This window comes from Littorina saxatilis, linkage group LG3 (assembly GCF_037325665.1).
Source record: "Littorina saxatilis isolate snail1 linkage group LG3, US_GU_Lsax_2.0, whole genome shotgun sequence".
Taxonomy (NCBI): domain Eukaryota; kingdom Metazoa; phylum Mollusca; class Gastropoda; order Littorinimorpha; family Littorinidae; genus Littorina; species Littorina saxatilis.
This window is the reverse complement of record NC_090247.1, coordinates 22,661,612-22,669,177: the sequence shown is the minus strand read 5'-3', so window position 1 is coordinate 22,669,177 and position 7,566 is coordinate 22,661,612. Positions and strand designations below refer to the sequence as shown.

Sequence of the window (7,566 nt, the reverse complement as noted above, 5' to 3'; positions counted from 1 at the left end):
TATATATATTTTTCTTCCAGGTAGTCTCTCTTTAAACTGACTTTCTACACCATGGTGTCTCTGGCAGTGTTATATTGGCAGAAGACAGTTGGAACTGGATATCCTCATTTAGATGGTAGGCATGTTTTCGGCTTTTGTGTTGCTTTGGTGTATGTGTGTATGGTGTGTGTGTGTGTCTGTGTTAAGGCCATGTCAGACTCACAACACAAAACAGTGTTTCCTTTCAAAACAAACACAAAACAGCGTGTTTCCCATGTGACATCCCCCAAAACGCGTTTCAGAAAACACTGTTTCGTGTTTTTGCATCGTGTTTTGGGTTTTAGAGCATGCTCTAAAATCTAAAAACACGTTTTGGTAGTCAGCCAATGAACGCGGAAGATCAACTCAAGTGACTCGGTTTCCGGCACCACGGAGATAGAAAAAAATGGCAGACTCAGATGTGGTACCGATTCAGGGTAGTATCGGACCCATGAATCCTAACTAGAGTCTATGGATCCTGTCACGATTGAAGAGAGGCAATAATATCAGTGGGCGCTGCCAGCCGTGTTGTTTACAAACCCAAACACAGCGCGGTAGCTGAACGGGTCAAGCTGACACTGACCGTATCAGTGGACACTGACCGTATCAGTGGACACTGACCGTATCAGTGGGCACTGACCGTATCAGTGGGCACTGCCAGCCGTGTTGTTTACAAACTCAAACACAGGGCGATAGCTGGACGGGTCAAGCTGACACTGACCGATATTTCTGTGAAAACACGCACCGCGCTTCATCTGTGTGTTTCGCAAGTGACATCCCCTCTTTAAAAACATGTGTTTCCCCGACGTTTTGAGATGGTGTTTTTGTCGAAAACAGGGTTTTGTGTTGTGCGTCTGTCTCCGCCTTTAGACACATACCAGAAATAAACACACTGTTTGCATGCTGTGGTGAAGTGACATTTTGTGATTTGTTTTTTTAATGAACTAGTACAGGTAGCTTTTACAGCATTTATTCATAACACAATCGCACTTTTTGGGGTATGTGAACAAGTTAAGAGATCAGGGTTCGACACGGGCGGGGGGCGGAACGCCCCAGAGTTTTGTGTTCCGCCCCAAACATTGCCGAAGCTTGGGGCCCACTCCGCCCCAGGATAAATTCCAACAATGACAAACCGAAAATTCTAATGCCAGCAGAGCCAATCACTAAAAATCGCCAGTCAAAGTCGTCACTGAAATTTGCGTTACGATCAATGCCGCAGTCAAGAAAAAAACACATTCAAATCGTCGAAGGACAATGTCGTAAGGGAAATAACTCCCAGATTGCGCTCTTTAGCGTGAGAGATAAGTATCGCCTTCAAATGCCAAACGCAAAATGTGGCGACACATCCCTGGTGTAAAAAGACATGGTCAAATGAAGATGAAGAACAGGGTGGAGAGAAACGAAAAAAGGAGACCGATGCAGCCAAAAGCGCGAAGCGCTGTCGTAATTTCAATGTCAAATGGTTGAAAGAATTTCCCTGGCTTCAGTACGATGAAGAAAAACAGACAATGCATTGCCGCACGTGAATACTGAGAGTGGGCCCCAGATTTTTTTTTTCCGCCCCAGCAATTTCCATCTCTGGGGCCAGTGTGGCCCCAGGCCAAATAAGTTAGTGTCGACCCCTGGAGATCATGTCTTATCCCATTTTAAAGCCCTACCAGATCTGAGACGGTGAGCCAAATTGTTTTCATGAGAAGGAATGTGCCTTTTAGTGAAATCTATGTACTTTACAAAACATATTTTAAGAAATGAAATGTGTTACAAGTAACAGCCATAGGAGTGATAGCCTGTAGGTGGAATAATAATCTTCAATTGCCTATAAATGATTATCTGGTTAAGAATGACCTCTTCAAGAAAATTAATGCAAAGCATTTTGATGTTTGTGACGATTAGTTACTCTTTATCACGTTTGTTCGCTGATTTTGCTGTCAGTGTCAGTGTTGGGCAGGTGTGCGTCCATGATGTCATTGCTATTGAAAACTAATCTGTACTGTAAAGTAAATGTACCCATACATGGCAGTTGTCTGGTCAAACCGGGGGCCAGCCATGACTGGGACTGATGTATCCTCAGGCACTCGACACCAGGTGGGCGGGGCCAGTGGTTGGGGTGTGATTCCCTGCCTTACACCACCACAAAGTGTTGTATCAGTAGACAAGACTGAGCAGAACTTCTGCCCCTCCCCCCCCCCCCCCCACCCCCCTCACCAATTGACCACTCAGTGCCATGTGCCTGTGGCTGTATCATAAACACTTTGTGACAATAGTTGTTACCTCCTTAGAACATATCTTGTGATGCTCCTCGGTGTTTGATGTATGCTAACTGGTGTACTTATGACATAGTGTTCATATGAAAGTTTTATGTGTTGCAGCTCATCCAGATCACAGGTACACAAAGGAGCTGGTTCCAGTGAAAACATAGGCACATGGAACTGCTTATGGACTACTTTAGAAAGTGTGCGGTTACAACCAAGACTCTCCAGTTAGGAAGGTCTGCGGAAGGGTGCTTGTTCTGTTTCCTCGGACAGGCTTTTCAAGACTAGGTAGGTTAAACCACATGATTGGGCTTTAATTATGAATGCACTTCAAAGTTCACTTATTTCATTATCTGGTACAAGTTCTCTTGCATGTGGGTGTAAGGCTGAAGAAGAACCTCTGACAAGTCAATTTTCAAGCAACTGAGCATGAACCCAGGTAAAAAAAAACCACAGAGCTCTCTTTCTCTCTCTTTCTATTGGTCTGTTATTCATAGAATGACACTAACAGTGACACAAGTAAAAAATCTGTATCATTGTCTTGACCTCTAGAAATTTGGTAGAGAATAAGATGACTAATAGTATTATTTTGATTATTTTATGGTCATTACTGTGGACTCCCCCCCCCCCCCCCCCCACACACACACACACCACCCCACCCCTGCCCCTTTTAAGACACCCCAATCTAAGACTCCTTCCTATTAATGACCCTGTTTACGCAGACTTCTTGTTCATAACATCTGTAAATTCACTCCCATTTTAAGACTTGCTCCTTTTTAAGACCTGATTTTGCTTATTTTGGATTTCGAAAAAGAGAACAACAAATCCCCACTCTCTAGCCAGGCACATGATTTTTGTATGAACCAAGTTGAGGGATGGCATTTGTATAGGCCTGACCAGATCTGAGATGTTGAATCTATTGCTTACAAAGAAAGCATTGTGTCATTAAAGGCACACTACTTCTCTTCACCGTCTCAGTTCAGGCCAGGCTTTAACATAGGATAAGCTCATCCCTCAACTTGGTCACATATGAACAATCAACACACTGACTTCTTGCTGTAGTGATCGAGTCAGATTTGCCAAGGCGTGTACATGGAATAAGATCATAATTCTAAATGCTGAAGTAACATTCTGTTTCCTATGAAGCTAGGCTTGATTTTGGTATGAATCCAAGTTAAGGGATAGCATGTGTAAAAGCAGAATTGTTTACAGAGGCAGCTTTGTGTTATTAAAGGCATCTCAGATCACCTGCCAGGCTTTTTTTTTTTTTTTTTACATGGGGTAAGACTATCCCTCCACTCCGGCACATACCAGCAATAAACACAGTGGTTACTTGTGATGAAATAGTGGCAAGACAGATTATTTAAGCATCACATAACCTTCCTAAGTGAAGTCAAGTCGTGTGTGTGTGTGTGAGCATAGAATGTTGAGGACAGCCTTGAAATTTTCTGACTGTGTGAATTCAACAGAACTGCTGTAAATCTGGCGCAGTATAGTTTTTATTGTATGAAACTTCATTTCCAGTCAGGTGCTATGAAGAAATCATATCAGGTTATGCTTTGCAGTGAACCACCACCAGTATTTATTTATTTATTAAGGAGATTTCTATAGCGCATAACTAAAAGCACTATTTCTGAGTAACACGTCATCTTAATTAAAGCATGCCAGTATCGCCAGGCTCCTTTTGGGTGGTAAATGTGGATCTTCAAAAGCCTAAGTTAAAAAAACAAAATGTAAAAGTACATTTTGAATAGTAGGTTTTTTTCAGAGGGCAGATATCACAAGATATGATCGTTCAACTGCATGTATGCCTCATTACTTAAACAACAAGAAGAGCAAACGCTCGATCGAGTCACTTTCGCAGTTCTGAATATTATATGAGGCATCAGATGGACAGGAAGAAATTGCTATTCACAACACAATGAGTCACGTTCACATAAAATTTGAGCCCGGTCACTTTTATAGTTTCCGAGAAAAGCCCAACGTTTAGTTGTGTGTTGCCGAACAGAAAAGGCTAGTTATCTCCCTTGTTTTTCTGATAACGTTCGTAAAAGGCTACAGATGTAAATACTTTGATGTAAAGAATAATCCTACAAAGTTTCAATCACATCCGATGAACTTTGTCAAAGATATAAAATGTCTAATTTTTCCTTTGACGCTGACCTGTGACCTTGAAAAAGGTCAAAGGTCAACGAAACCATCGTTAAAGTGTAGAGGTCATTGGAGGTCACGACTAAACAAAATATGAGCCCGATCGCTTTGATAGTTTCCGAGAAAAGTCCAACGTTAAGGTGGTGTCTACGGACGGACGGCCGGCCGGACAGACTAACACTGACCGATTACATAGAGTCACATTTTCTCAAGTGACTCAAAAATTAAGTGGTATTTTACTCGTCTTTCTGGTAAAACATATACACCATCAATATATTATAATAATGATCTTGCTTGTTTACAGATGGACAACAGCTGCTGCCAGGACTAGGTTACGCATAAAGAAAACAGTCAACACTTGGCTGGTGCTGGAGCTTCTTTGATGTCTATATCAACAACAAAAAGACAGACAGATACCAGCTCATTCAAGACCATATCCCCATTTTACTCACACAGAACAGAGAGCCATCTTCCGCCTTCGCACAGGACACTGCTGTCTGAAGGTACACCTCAAAAGGATAGGTTTTGCACCTACAGCGGACTGTGGCTAGGGTAGGAAGAACAGACTCTGCAACACGTTCTGAGAGGGTTGCCTTTCCTTGCCACCCCTGTGCAACAAGACTTGGCCAGAGAGCACACATCCAAATGCAAACACTGAAGAGGAAGAAGAAGAAGGTGCCCACACAGAAGGGCATGAATCTACTTCAAGGGCAGAAAGGTTTACAGCAGTTTATAGACTTGTAGCAGATAACATGATTGTTGAGACAAAATTACCTTAAAGGGAGAAAATGAACAAGCTAAATAGGCTGTACAGTACTTCACTTGAACAATTTATAAGGTTCCCTGTAATGTATTAAGTATCAAGAACATTTACAGATCACAAGACATTGTGTTTTCTTTTGTTTGCAATACAAATTTTTCACAATAAAAAGATATGCACTTGGCAAGATCCTTAAAATGTAAAACTAGTACGTGTGACAATTTTGAATTGTTCAGAGATGGTTTTGCTTCAGTGGTAAATGTTTTAGCTTTGTTATAAGATTCCGTTACTGAAGCATACTTTAAAACCTTGACCTTCCAAGTCTTGAACAACATACCCTAACTGTGTTAGCACCCTGGGCTGCGATCATTGTGTTGAGCTACTTAACAGAGGACTCCTTGGTTTTATTACATATACTTTGGTTAACTTTAATTATTTGATAAATAATTCTAATACAGGACAACTCCCCCATCAAATGTAGAAATGTCGTCTGCATTTTTATTTTGTATACTGCATATTTTAAAAGGCTATTTTTGTGCACAAAACATGCATCTGCAGGGAGCTTTAGAGGGTGAAGTTAGGATCTATTATGGGGCATGCAGCACCACACCCATTTTGTGTGTGTGTATTTTGTGTTGACACATAAGACACTGTCATTCCAGCAGAAACCTGTGATGATGCACATTTTATTGCAGTAACCAGCTGAAATTGTATGTACGTTGTTATGAAATTGACAAATGATCCCTGCTTTGCAATCCTGGGTTAATGATATTGCCAAAATTAAAACGTGGAGGAAAAAGTGAGTGTAAACCTATTCTTGTGGTGGTGGTGGTGGTGGGTGGTGGTGGTGGTGGTGGTGGTGGTGTGTGTGTCTGGTTAGTGTGTGTGTGTGTGTGTTTGAGTGTGTGTTAAACAAACAACAACGACAAACAACACCAAACCTAAATCAAACAAGCACAACAAAAACAAATGACACAAAAACTGACAAAAATCAGAATATCAACTGAGGAGAAAAAAACAGTGGCTGAATGCAATACGTATTATAACTTAAAAAGTAAAAGTGTGCGTGTGATGTCTGCAGAATGATCGATACAAAAAGCAGTGTCTCCAGTCATGGCCATATGCTGCTTTCCTAATTTTTGCTTTGCACTATTTTTGCTTTGTGCACATATTTGAACCTTGTGGTGCTATGATTCGGTTCTTAAAAGAAAATTATGACTCACACTCACATACAATCCTTGTTTTTGAATGTTTTAAAACATTGCTGCTTTCTGCTTTGAGCCTGGAGGAACAAAATGACTCTGAAGCCGGACTGCCGAGAGGAAGAATGAGAGGGAAAAGAACACGCAGCCATGAAAACACACACAACTCCCTGACAGATAAACTGCTTATGTTCCAAAATCAAGAATCTTTAAGTGCGCACGCACGCACACACACAAACACACACGCGCGCGCGCGCGCGCACACAGAGAGACTCTCCTCGTGGAAGTAAACTTATACTCGAACTTGAAAGTAAGTATAAATGTTTGATACGAAATAAACCTGTGATAAAAGTCTTTTTATAAATCATCGGTACCAACAAAATTGTCACAACACGTAAAAGGACATACTGTAGTTTCAAATTAGTAACAATCTAAGCCATTTTAATCAGCACTGGTGTCCGGCAAGCACTAACAGATATAACAGCACGTGTATGCATCTTGAAGTAATAAGACCTTGAAGTAGGCCTAGAGTTTACACTATGCATTACTATGTAATGCTTTAATTCAGCTGCCTAACTGTGGAACTTTGCAAATGTGTGAGGACCGTTTCACAAAACAGACAAAACACCCTCTCAGTTATTTACACAAATCAGTTCCAGAATGTGCGTGTTCCTTTTCTGTCTCTACAAATTAATGTTATCTGGGGGGAAAACGAATCATTGTCGCTTCCGCCCTCAGTTATAATTGCCTGAGCATAATAGGAAATGCAACAGGTGTAGTCTTCCGCCTGATTTTTAGTCAAGATATTTCGACACAGAATGTTTCTTTCTTTTTTCTTTGTATGTTCACAAGCTCACATACAATCATTTATGCAACACTGACAATAAGACCAGACCAGAGTTGTGATTGAAATGGGCAGTTTATTTAATAAAGCTCCAGAATGAATAAAAATACATGACAAAATAAGGTGGTCCCGCTGTACAAAGCCGGTTACCAAACACACACACACACCAACACACACAAACACACTCACGCACGCACACACACACACACACACCGTCACACACACACACACACACACACACACACACACACACACACACACACACACACAGAGTAACATTGTACAACTTACTGTCACATTCAAGCGGGAACACCAAACAAAACGTATCATCAAATGAAA

At 41.2% G+C, this 7,566-nt stretch overlaps 1 long non-coding RNA gene across 1 annotated transcript; it reads left to right on the top strand.

Moving 5' to 3' along the window:
• The first annotated feature begins 2 nt into the window (after positions 1–2).
• Positions 3–5,984, top strand: LOC138961889 (uncharacterized). Its single transcript, XR_011454335.1, has 3 exons — positions 3–115; positions 2,388–2,558; positions 4,726–5,984. It is a non-coding gene; the product is annotated as an uncharacterized lncRNA (long non-coding RNA).
• Positions 5,985–7,566: the final 1,582 nt, after the last annotated feature.